This window comes from Drosophila yakuba, chromosome 2R, assembly GCF_016746365.2.
Source record: "Drosophila yakuba strain Tai18E2 chromosome 2R, Prin_Dyak_Tai18E2_2.1, whole genome shotgun sequence".
Classification (NCBI taxonomy): Eukaryota; Metazoa; Arthropoda; class Insecta; order Diptera; family Drosophilidae; genus Drosophila; species Drosophila yakuba.
The window spans coordinates 20,392,271-20,404,436 of record NC_052528.2 but is presented as its reverse complement, the minus strand read 5'-3'; the positions used below and the strand labels follow the sequence as shown (position 1 = coordinate 20,404,436).

The 12,166-nt window shown below is 41.7% G+C and overlaps 1 long non-coding RNA gene across 1 annotated transcript; it reads right to left on the bottom strand.

The window, feature by feature from the left end:
- Positions 1-6,095: 6,095 nt before the first annotated feature.
- On the bottom strand, positions 6,096-6,709 carry LOC120321091. Its single transcript, XR_005560645.2, has 2 exons — positions 6,525-6,709; positions 6,096-6,474 (listed from the first exon to the last, which is right to left on the bottom strand). It is a non-coding gene; the product is annotated as an uncharacterized LOC120321091 (long non-coding RNA).
- Between the last annotated feature and the right edge of the window lie 5,457 nt (positions 6,710-12,166).

Here is a 12,166-nt window from a genome sequence, read left to right as displayed (position 1 = left end):
TTAATCTCTTGAAAGGTCAAATATGGTATGCTTTTATCTCTTTAAAGGCCAACAAGTTTTGAAGCAGCCTGCAGGTCGAGCAGTTTGAGCTTTTAATGGAAGAAGCTTGTTCACTTTGGTTTTGGTTTGGTTTTTGGTAAAATGATGCTTCTGGTTTAATGGTATTTATAAGCCGGCTACTGCATTCCCATCATCATTTGCTTTCAGTTTCCCTCGTTTTATGGCCGAAAGTATGCCGCATTTGTCGGCTATTTTTGTTCTTTTTTTTCTTTTTTTTTTGCGCAACCGGAAATTGCCGGAACTTGGCGCTGGCACCTGACAATTATACGTATAACGGTGAGCGAGTGTGTGCCTGTGTGTGTGGGGGCAATTATTTACCGCCGCCATTATGAAACACATGCCCCTGACTTTTATAAGGACGGCTAATGGCTATGGCAGATATAAATCAATTTTAAGCCGCTCCAAATACGAATACACTCCAATCGAATGAAAAGGGCTGTTATCCCCGAAGCGGATAAATTCCAATTGAAAAACATGACCCCATTTCGATTTAAAAACTAAATATGGCTCCACACGTGAAGTCACACAATGGTATACATACATATGAGTATAAAAAGAAAACGTAATATTTTAGGAATGGTATTGCATAGGAGTGGGTTGGCTTTTCCACAAGCCGATTGATATCAGTTCAGTTGGAAAGCAAGTCAACATTCTTTTGCGGACATGAACTTATGGATTGTACGTACTTATTTCTGACCATGCACTCAGTGGGGCTTAAAATTTGAAAGGGCTGCCGGCGCAGCACGAATGTGTCAAAGTTTGACAAATTTGCGAGAATATTTCCTTTGATTCTTGGGCTTTTGTTTGCCATTCGCCATTCATGTTATGTTTTCCCTTCAGTTTTTCCCCCTTTTCCTTTCTCCCTTTCCCCTTTCCGTTTCCCGTGTGCGCATACATTTTTTATTGACATTTATTTGTGTGTGGGTGGATCGTAGCTGCAGTTGGCCGTATGTCAATGCACCATTAAGAATTCCCTTTTGGCCCCGATGGCAATCGATTTCCATTGTGACTCCTTTCCGAGGCCTTTTGTTGTGTGTGTGTTGATTTACATATTTTGCGGGCTTAAGTGGATTTATGGAATTCTTGGCTCTTGCTTTTCTGCCCTGAATTTCCATTGAAAAGCCCTTATGAACCATTGCTGCTACGATTGCAATTCGTTTACTTTATCCATATTCCGCTCTACCCACTTGTTGCAGCCTGTTCCTGGTATTTTGTATTTACTGTGGAAATGGCAAGCAATTTCCGTTCGCTGTAGCTTGTCTGTGGCCAAAACTAATTGAGATGGCGAAAAACGCTGGCGGAAATGTCACTCTAGTTTTCGGGCCCCCAAAAGAAGGCAAAAGAATGGTGGAAGGAACGCAAACACGACGCCGACGAAGGAGCCATCAAAAATGTAAATATATAATGGCCAAAGAGCAGGACTTGAGCAAGTTCGTGTGGTTCCCTCCTAGAATAGACAACGATATAGACGAGACAAGGAGTCGGTTAGCTGGGGCCGGGGCCTAAGGAAAAAGGTTCTCGGGTTGTTGAAGTGGAGCGCCAAATGAATTAAATATAACCCAGCCAAGTCACTCTAAAGTGTATGCGCTACAAGCTCTTCGCTTGATTGCCATTCCTTCAGCCCCGATTCACAATGTCCCGATGTCCTGGAGTCCTCCCACTCTTCGTCCTGTGCCTGTGTCCTTGCCGAATGAAACTTCGATTTACATTTCAACTGCAGCCACTGGCTGTCTGACGTTAGAACCTGACGTAACTGGTTTGCTTACAGAAGTTCGACCTGATAAAGTGGATCCTCGATATGAGAAACAATTAATTTGGAAATTAACTAACCCGGCTTGTTGTTCGCTTATACGTGATATTAGTTTTCTAGTTTATTAAAATATTTATTGATTTTTAATTACATTTTATTTATTTATAGTTTACTTAAACGTAGCATGAAGTATGTATTTGCTTTACATACAGAAACATATTTCAGAGATCGAATCTAAGTTTATTATTACTTTTTGTCGATAATCAATTAGCTCTGTCTTAGATCGTTGAACTGACAATTAGCTATGTTAGTTAAAAATGTATCTGCTATAGAGTACATGAAACCTATTTAGATATGTCCTTGCTAGCCCAGTTTTTCTGTATTGAACACAAGGAAGGTAAATAGCAAAACCGAGTTTTTTGTAGGCGGTCTTTATATTTCACACCTACGTTACATAGCAAATTCCAGTTTGACTTGTATTTGTTTCTTTGTTGTTTTACACCCTTTACACCTCGATCGAACTTCAAGATTGAAAAAATGCTTGTTGTATTTGACACAATTGTGACTAACAAATATATATATATATGAAATATTACTTCAAGTGACACTTTCGTACCTTTTATGTGGTACTTTTTGGGAAATTGAAAATGTGGTTTTCCCCTTAATTTCAGTTTCGATTTGGATTCGGAAAGTCTGTATTTAGCAGAACTGTGTTTATTAATTTATGATTTATGCTTGTACCACCGAAGCTATCGATTTTGGCTGCATATGGAAACGACCCTCCGCTTGTGCTGCCATTGAATACAGATGGCATTCTATAGATTGTGGCCCGATTACATCACAAATCCCACTTAATACCTGGTGGGTCGGTGGGGCCATTTGTTAATTGTCAAAATGTTTAGACATGAGCGACAAGTGTGCAGCTAAACATTACCTATTTCGATATGCATAGTGCTTTTATGGGGGGGCGGCGGACTATCAGGACCTATCTGCGTGGTTTTATACGCTTATCCCTCCCACAAGCTATTCCCTATTCAATTCCATTGCCCAGTATGTCCTGCATATTAAAAGAGTCGCGTAAATAAATAAGCATATTCAATTTTGTATGGAACGTGAATGGTATCGAAATGTTTAACAAAATACGTAATACGTGACCGTGCAGAAATAGCCAGTGGAACAGACACTGAGGCACAAACAGCAAAAGCCACATTGGCACTGGACTCACAAGTTTGTGTTGCGGTTTGACACCCGCCTACACAGCTAGAAAAGTGAACTAAAAATATATTTTTTTTTCATGGTATAAGTTCTGCTTGAATTCTTTTTTTATGTATCACAAATGAATGTAATTTTAGCTAAGCTCGATATGTTTGGTTATCTATATACATTTATATACTCTTTGATAGACTTTTTTTCGTGTACATCTGAGAACTGTTTATACTTGGGCACAGAGTGCTTGACTCGCAAGGAGCTGCAATGCAGCACCGACAATTGCCAGGACATTATGATTTACTAGGCCGTCGTGCAGGGATGCCCTGGCTGAATTATTTACTTAATTGGCCCCGAAAGATGTGCGAACGCATATCAAATGTCAGAGTTGAAGTAAACATCGTCCTTAGCCGCGTTACACAACTGTCACAACCGCAGAGATGCGGTTGACTGTTTGGCTGTTTTACTGTTTGACTATCTGACTGGCTGGCTGGTTGGCACACAGATTTCGGGGAACTGCAGCGGGATGGCATTGAAATGCGACACAAGTTGATGGGAAACTTCATTTGAATTTGAATTCAGTTTCGCATTTGTAAGCTGTGCATTGTTGATTGCAATGTATAAGTATCCAATGAGCCAGCGGGATGTTGTGATTTGATTTGATTTGATTTGAGGTTGGGATTATGCGGCGACCATTGTTTTTGACAGCAATTTGCATGATTTTAATTAGACTGCGTTTTTTTCGGTGGCTTCTCATTCGCGTGTCCCAGTGGACAGTATTGATGTGGACAATGGTGCATTTTTATGGCTACAGTTACCCATTTTTTGTGGAACTTCTTTATTATACCGACCTCTTAATTAACTGTCCCTTGTTTGAAAACTCACCCATTGTTCTTAGCTGGTTAGCTGGTTGTGTAATTGTAAACTTTTCCATTCTACTCCTACAGCATTTGAATTCAATTTAAAGTTGAGCTCTTTGAGGATTAACCTTGAATTCGCACTTGCCGCACATGCTACCATTTCTAATTCTATTTTCAGTTCATTAAGCGGGATTTTCAGCACGTTATTTACGCTGCACAGTTCCGAGTAACTTGGGAAAAGCAGTTGGCACAATTCCCGACTATAAGTGCTTGACGACGTGCTGACATCACCATTTCCCATTTTCCCCATTTCCGCGACCCTCTTCCCCCCTTTCCAGAGATTCATCTCATTTAACTTTGCCAAGTGGCATTTGCCGGGGAAAACTACTCTGTGTTGCTCCATGTGTTGCAATTAGTTTGTCTTCTTGCAGTTCAGTGGCAAGTTTTAAAGTCTTAAGTTTATTAAGTCCTTGCCCGGCACCACCCACACACTCGTGAGGTATTCGATTGCAACCAAAGTGTACTCCCACATCTTGTAAGGACTTTCTAGTATACCAACCAGTCGAAGAAGGATAAGTTGCTGAGCTGAATTGATACCCACAAATTGGAATCAGGGAAAATGCTACGACTTTAGATTTACTTAAGCGCTTAAAACTTTAGTAAGTTATTAAGTACAGATATGCCACAATGCTGTCAGTGGTGGTTTGTCTCTAGTTTTCATTTACAGATTATACAAATTTACTTTAATCATAATATGCTATTTAGATAGTAGATGGACTGAAATCTAATTAGTAACTTTGTTGTCGGAATCGAAGCCGCTACTCTGGGAACTGTTAATATGCCTTAACCAAACCCAAAATGTCGAAACAAAACACAATATGTAAATTAGTGCGTCGAAAAGCAACAGCAACAGCAACAGCATTATAATTGCCTTTGTGCTGGCCTGGCAACTTAATGAAATTTTAACAAAGGTAAATGTATCTGAAAGCTTATCTTTCGGTTAATCGAAAACTCTGGAGCCCCGGGCAAACTACACGGAGACACGCAGTGCGGTGGGCGGTGGTTGGCAGCAGGTGGGTGTGGCAGGCGGACATGGCCCAAACACATTTGTCAAATAACAAACAGTAAGCCAACAAACATACACACACACACACACACACTTCTGCCGTGGCATTCGTTTCGTGTTCAATTGTTTGTGCTGACAGCTAAATGGAGGAGGCTCAGCCCAATTGATGCACGTTGTGTCATGTGCACGGGAAAAAACTCGGCTCTTACTCCCTTTGCCTTTATAGGGTTAAAGGCTAATCACTTTTTGAGCAATAGCTTCACTAGATTACGTAGATATACACAAATGAATAAAGGTATTATTTGGTTAGTGGGATAAGGCTTAAAAGCTGTCAGTTGATGCTAACTTTCCCAATTGAAATTCAAATGTAAAACTATAAGCTGATTATTCAGTGACTGTTGAAATGTTTTTCGCAGCGTACACCTTCGTGCTTTTTGGAAATTTCTGGCTTCTGCTCACCGCACAACATTAGCATGGAAATTGTTAAATTGAAATTGTCATCCACATTTCCGATGCTTGAGTTGGCTTTTTGCGCTTGGCCTTCTGATCGCACAAATCACGGATCGATGATGGCTGGCGCGTCATCGGTCCTGATTTACCTTCGTCATTTAACCTGCTGCTGATTTGGCTTAAATCCGGGTTATACCACCACCATAAATGACCATAATTAGTGTGTGGGCTAGCTAGGATAGCTGGGATAGCTGGGCGGGCAACTAAAATCGATACGATTTGAGCCAAATGGTAGACCAAAAATAAACACTAATTACAGGGACTTTGATTGAAGGCTAACTGGACGGTGGGGATTGCCACGTGATAGATGAGCAGATAGATAGACGGACAGGAAAACCACTGGGATTATGAATGCTTCAAACAAAATAAGCATTTAATTGAGATGGTTAATAATTCTAATTATTGCACCGGTGGCGTGGGCAACGCTAATTGGATTCCTAATTAAGCATACCGCCGGAAAATCGCGCGTTGTCAGGGAAACTTAAGTTTCCAGGCCTGCAACTCGACCAATTACCGTTAATGTGGCGCTAATGGAGATACCTTCTCAGGGGTTCAATACGTGCCACTTGAGAGGTGCATCGCAGTGGCATAACAATGACAGCGCCGCCACTGACCGTCGACCCGTAATTAAAACTCAATTATGTGGCTACGAAGTTGACAAAGTGGCCACATCAAAGTAGATAAATTTCATTTACCGCCTGAAAGTGCAATCATTACACTTCGTAAAACTTCGCACAGCCATTCCGTTCCGTTTCGTTCACACTTGATGGGTCAAAGTGCAGATTGCAAGGTCTGCTATGGCAATCTACCAAAGTTTCCAATCACAAGTTGTCGCAATAATTGAGGCCACCGAAGCAGTTACGGCACCAGACCCAAGGTGTTACACGTATGCGCGTGTGAGGGAATCCTGCGGCAAATGCCATTCGCATTCTGAATGAGGCATCCTCAGAACGTGTCCTGCCAGCAACAAGTTCGCCATTTCTGCGCAACGCATCGATAAAAAATCTAATAGCGGATATAACCTGCTAACCGAACACTTAAGTATCAGGCGAAATCTTATTAAGTTACTTACGTGTACGTTAGTTATCCTTGCTCAGCATGGCTAAAAGAAAGACTCTATAAATTTCAGGTACATAAAATAAAATGTAAAAGTGGATCATTATTAAAATGTATTTTAAATAAACTTCCTTCAAATTCATTTGTGACTATGAGCACAAAATCAGTGAGCTACCATCTTAACGCTCAAAACTATTTATCTAAATAAAAAATAAGTTTAGTTTTTTCGATTATACAAAAGCATTTTAGCCGATCAGCCTTCTCTCCTGTCACCCATAACTCCGCCATTTCCAGTGAGTGTATCGAAGGACCACAATTTACTGATGGAATTTTTATCCAAGTTATTTATTTTGTTGCTGTTGCTGGCCGCTTGTGGACGACTTCATTTACTTGACGAATGTGTACCGTGCAGGACGAAGGTTCCACGCTTCTGGCTTCATTAATATTTATAAGTTGGACTTTCTAGCAGGAGCTTAGCCAAAGCCGCAATAATTCCCCCGACCACGCAATCAAAAGCAAAAGCAACCCTCTTTGGAAATTCCGTTGGCTGGAGACAGCCACTTGGTCCGCTTAACATTTTCAATTTCAATCTAATCTAAATTACATGATATGCGCACAATTTGAACGCTAATGAGCAAGGAATTTGCGGTAAGATGGTGGCGGCGCAACGCTGCGTATGCGCAACATATTGCGTGTGAATTTTAATTAAAAACTTTTCTCACTTTCCAACCGAGATAATCTCTGTCCCACCTTCGCCTTCTCCTCCAAATCTCCCACTGCGAATCGGATGTCCTTTCGTGTTGGCTGCTTCGATTGCATCGATTTTCTGCTTACTTTAAGCGGTATTTGAAAGCAGCTTAAGCTTGTTTCTTTTATTTGCTCTACCCGATTCCTTGGGCAGCAAACAGGAGCAGGTTGGCTAACAAATTCTGGCAGCTATTCCGCGGCTAGCGGTTGGGGTAAACAACTTTTTGTAATCACTGTAATGCGATCATGGATGAAGAAGGCTGCTGCTGACCATTTACATGGGTAATCCTATTCGTAGCCATGTTTATTCGAGGAAAACAGCTGCTTTCATAAAAAAATTTAATAAGTCTAATTTTTACAACAATACGAAATCAGTTGATTTGTTATTATGTTCATAATGGTATTTTAACTTTCCCGATAATTTTATCCCCCTTGCGCTCCCTTTTAGCTCAGTAAGAAGTATCTTACAGTTAGAACATTCAGCATTCGTTGCATTTCATTCGCCCTCTGACCTGCTAAGTTGGTTTTAATTTACACTTAATTACGTGCATTGCCGTGGCAAAAGTGCAACAGATTGCTTCGTGGGTGTTCCATTAATTGTCCTCCGTTGTGGCAGCTACCATCCTGCCGCATCTCCCCTCTAACTCCCCTCTAATAACACATTACCACGCTGCTGGTCGTGCTATTTGATGGGTCCACATGTGTCGGTGGTAGAAAGGTACTGAAATTAACCTTTGACCTGAATGGGTAATGTAACGAGTCACTTGGCTGTTCAAACAAATTGCCACACGTCAAAAAGTTGCCTTAATCGATTATGAGTCGGTCGAATAATACATTAGTAATGCAATTAATTAGTTCATAAAGAATTCCGAATTCACACCGCCATCGGCGCGAAATGATTAACTTCCATGGCAATTGTTTTGCTTTGGGCCCAACCACTTGCTTGATTCCCTTCCCTTGGCTGCTCATTTCTGGCCAAGAGAACGTTGCATGCTCTTTGGAATCCGCATTGGCTTGCTCTTGTTTTGCTCACGCAGCCGCATCACGTTATTCCGAAAATAAAGCAGCCGACTTGTGGACGTTGCGTATACGCAGTGTTGTCGCCGCCGTTCGTTTAGAACCACTGTTCAGTCGCTAGCTGGACGTGATGTTGGCCGGAAGAGCAGCACGGCAAACCAGTAAAGACTTAGCCAAAACAGCTGAACAGGAGCTGAACTGAGCTGAACTGAACTCCAGGCCGTAACAAGTGTGGCAGTAGTGAGGTGTTCGTGCCGCTGAAACAACAAGTATCCAGCACAGTACTTTCTCTTTCGGTTAGTCCGTCGGTCGGTTGGTCGCTTGGTCCGTTGGTCGGTTTGGCCGAGTGTGTGCGTGTTGGCCAACTAAATCCGGGTGCGTGCGTGTATGCGTTAGTGTGAGTGTGTGTGCGCGCTCGCTGTGTTTTTGAATGCAAATCAAAGCGCAGCTCACCTGAAAAGTATGCTTTAAATTTTTACTATCGCCGCACCGCCTGTGTACTTGTAACTCTGGAAAGTTTCTGTTTCTGTGTTTATTTGACTGCCGCGGCGCATTTACATAAGTGAACTTTGGCATGCGCGCGACCTGCTCGCCAGCTAGCCTGCTGATGTAGCTGTAACGACGTCGACGTTGGCACTGAATAATTAATGCAATCAAGCAATTTGAACCCGTTTCGCCGTGGAGTGTGCCTGGGCCAGTGCCACAACGGTTTCAACGTGACCATAATGAGAGCTCCCCGAGCCACAAGTCACTGAGTGTGCCACAGAAGCCCAAAACACAAAGAGATAACCTGACCAAAAATTCGCTTAAAGAATACAACACACGAAGCCTGAGGAACAAGAAGGGAAAAAAACTATATTTTTCGACAGAACTATAGCTATACTATACCATATTAACAAAAGAGAGAGTCTACTATATGTATATGCACTTACTTAGTGCTAACTGACCACGCATATTCCAATCATAAATTATCGTGATAAAAATTCTTAGGCGCTGAAAGCCCATTTCAATTTTCACCCAAAAACGATAGAAGAAGAAAAGCCCCTGAAAGAGCAGAGAAGAGAAGAGAAGAGAAAGAGAGAGAGAGGGATATACACTGTCTGCAGACCAACAAATTACTAATAATAATTTTCAGATTTAAACGACAACAAAAACGAGACTAACAAACATCTGCTGGCCACGCAAGAAACATATACATAAACAAATAAATGCGGGTATATAGCAAAATGTAGACAGCTTGGCAAATATATTTCGATTAAAATATAAACCAAATTGAACTGGACAGAGCTTTGACACGAAAACCAAATCGTTTGCCAAGTGAATTTCATGAAATTTGCCTGATTATTGCGCCAACAATAGAGATAAGATTCGCAATCAGGGGAAAAGCGTTTAAGTGAATGGGGAAAAGCAGCCAACAGGTTGTCGACTGCAGATAAGGCCAACATTTTCTCGAAATTGGTAAGTGAAAATCAGAGCAATGTGTGGAACGCATGAAAAATAATGCATCTGGCACTTTATTTCTACCACTTGAAAGAAGAGTCTGATTCAGAAGTTTATTAAATGGTCTGCCAAGTTTTGTCAATGATTTTATTTTGCTTAGAGCTTTGCCATCAACTAATAAAGGAGATTAAGCTTTGCAAAACTTGATTGAAATTGAATTTGTGATTCTGTGGACGCCTAAGTTTTGATAAACTAAAAGACTTCCCAAAGAAACTACATCAAGTTGCTGAATATATAACTACATAATTTCTTAAGCAAAGTAAAGTTTGACAGAAGCGAATTATCATATCATAGTCAAATGAAACGGCCATTTGGTTACTTTTAAAGCAATTTCTTAATAGTATATACATTTTTTGTTAACAGAATGCATTTAAAATGTATCCATTAATTAAATGCAGCTACTTGCAGCTGATAAGTGTGATTAAAGTAGAGCTATGCAGTTAAGAAATTAAAGTGTCACAGGTGACTTTTTTCACTCCTCCAACTTCGTCGCATTTTGCGAAGGTCCTGAGCACGGCTGCCCAAATCCTCCATCCATTATCCACGTAATCCCACTCGTCACGAGATCCCATCCGTCAAATCCCATTCCCGCCCAGCAGCAACATGTAAATGCTCCTGTAGTTCCGGAACATATGTGTGCGAAATGAAAAGATCCCAAGGAGTAAACTGTAAACTGTGGAAATACTGACCATGTCGCAAAGTGCCATAAACAATTTTACAACATTTTTGCTGTCATAAGATTAAATGTGCATAAGTGGGAGGAGGGGCAAGGACAAGGAGAGCGCAGTCCTCTGCAGGAGTATGAAAACGAATGAAAAAAAAAGAATGGAAAGTGGTATAAAAAAGGGAAGAAAGCAGTGGGAAAAGCTGGGCAATAGAGCACTGCGATGGGCGAAAGCGAAACAAAAGCAATAACTATAAAACAAACACGACAATTCGCTTCAACTTTGGGGCTACAAAAAAATGGCTGAACACACACAGACAGAGGCAAACCGACTTTATGTGAAGAAAGAAAACAACACCGAAGTACAACGGAGACTCACAGATACGAGTACACTGGGGGAAAACTCAATGATTTAAATTACGCAATTAAAGTATTGATTTAGGAGTGCGCTGCTCTGTTACACTGCAAGATAGGTTTCACAAATAACCAATTGAAGAACTTTAAGATTTGTTTTTGAACTTATATAAGTTGCAATTGTATAGAACACATTCATATTTTTCCTCTGTAGTTTGTCTTGCCCCACCAACACAATTCAGATTTCCCGACTTTAAGGACCTCCATTCCGATGCCAACACTTTTGTGCGCTGTGTACACACACACATGCTCATATGCATTCATTCTGAGCTCCTTTTTTTATGGCCCCAGGCAGTGGGTGTTCGTTGGCATGGTTTTGTTGAGGGTCGACTGGGCTATAAAGGTATGCAGCAAGCAGCAGGCAGCAGGCGACAGCATCCAATTACAAAGTGAATATTTCGAGACTTGTTGGTTTGACTCCCGCTTACACGCTCGGGCAGCATATCTCGGTTTCCTTCCATGTTGACCTTAACATTTATTTCATCTGTTTTCTTCTCGCTTTTGTGTGGCCGCCTTAAAGTGACTTTCAAGTTTTTAGTACCACCATCGCAGTCGCAGTCTCAGTCTCAGTCGCTGACCTGATTCTGATTTCTTCTTTAGTTGCGCGAAAACGAGACCACCGAAAACATTCCCATTCCCAAATGAAAACATTTCACGTGGGGAAAGCCCCCACGAAGAGTGGGTCCATGCGGGGCTCCTTGGGGGAATAATGAGGCACGCGACTGTGCCCACTTGAGCACGTTCTACATGAACTGCCTGGCAGTTGGTGTAGCCGGCGATGGTGATGATGGCATGCTAATAACGTCCAACGACCACCTTGCTGAATGGCCAAAAACGAGAAATGAAAACAAGAACGCTAAAAAAACTAAAAAAACTGGGAAAGCGACCAACACGCTTTAGCATTTATGCATGGCCTGTCATTTTAGCATTATTCGCGCCAAAATCCCCCGATGGCTATCGTTGCGGTCCTGCTATTATGTTATTTTGGCTTCGGGACATTCCCGAAAATTCACCAAAAATTCCGTGGGCCAACAAGTGTCCGCTTCAATGTTTGGGCAGCTGTGTGAAATTTAATTAGATTTACGACGGCTTTGTCCATCAAACACTGCCCGCTCACCCGTGGCGTATACGCAATGTCGCCATGCTGAGTGGTGGAGCACACACACACAGGAAGCAATCACCTGCTGACCAACAAAGAGCACATTGTGCCCGCCTTTTGTGCCATGATTTTTGGACACTTTGTATGCCAGCCGACATGTGTCAGGTGGGTTTAGTTCCAGCTTGGCTTATGGTACCTGTGCTTTCAAAAAAAGCAA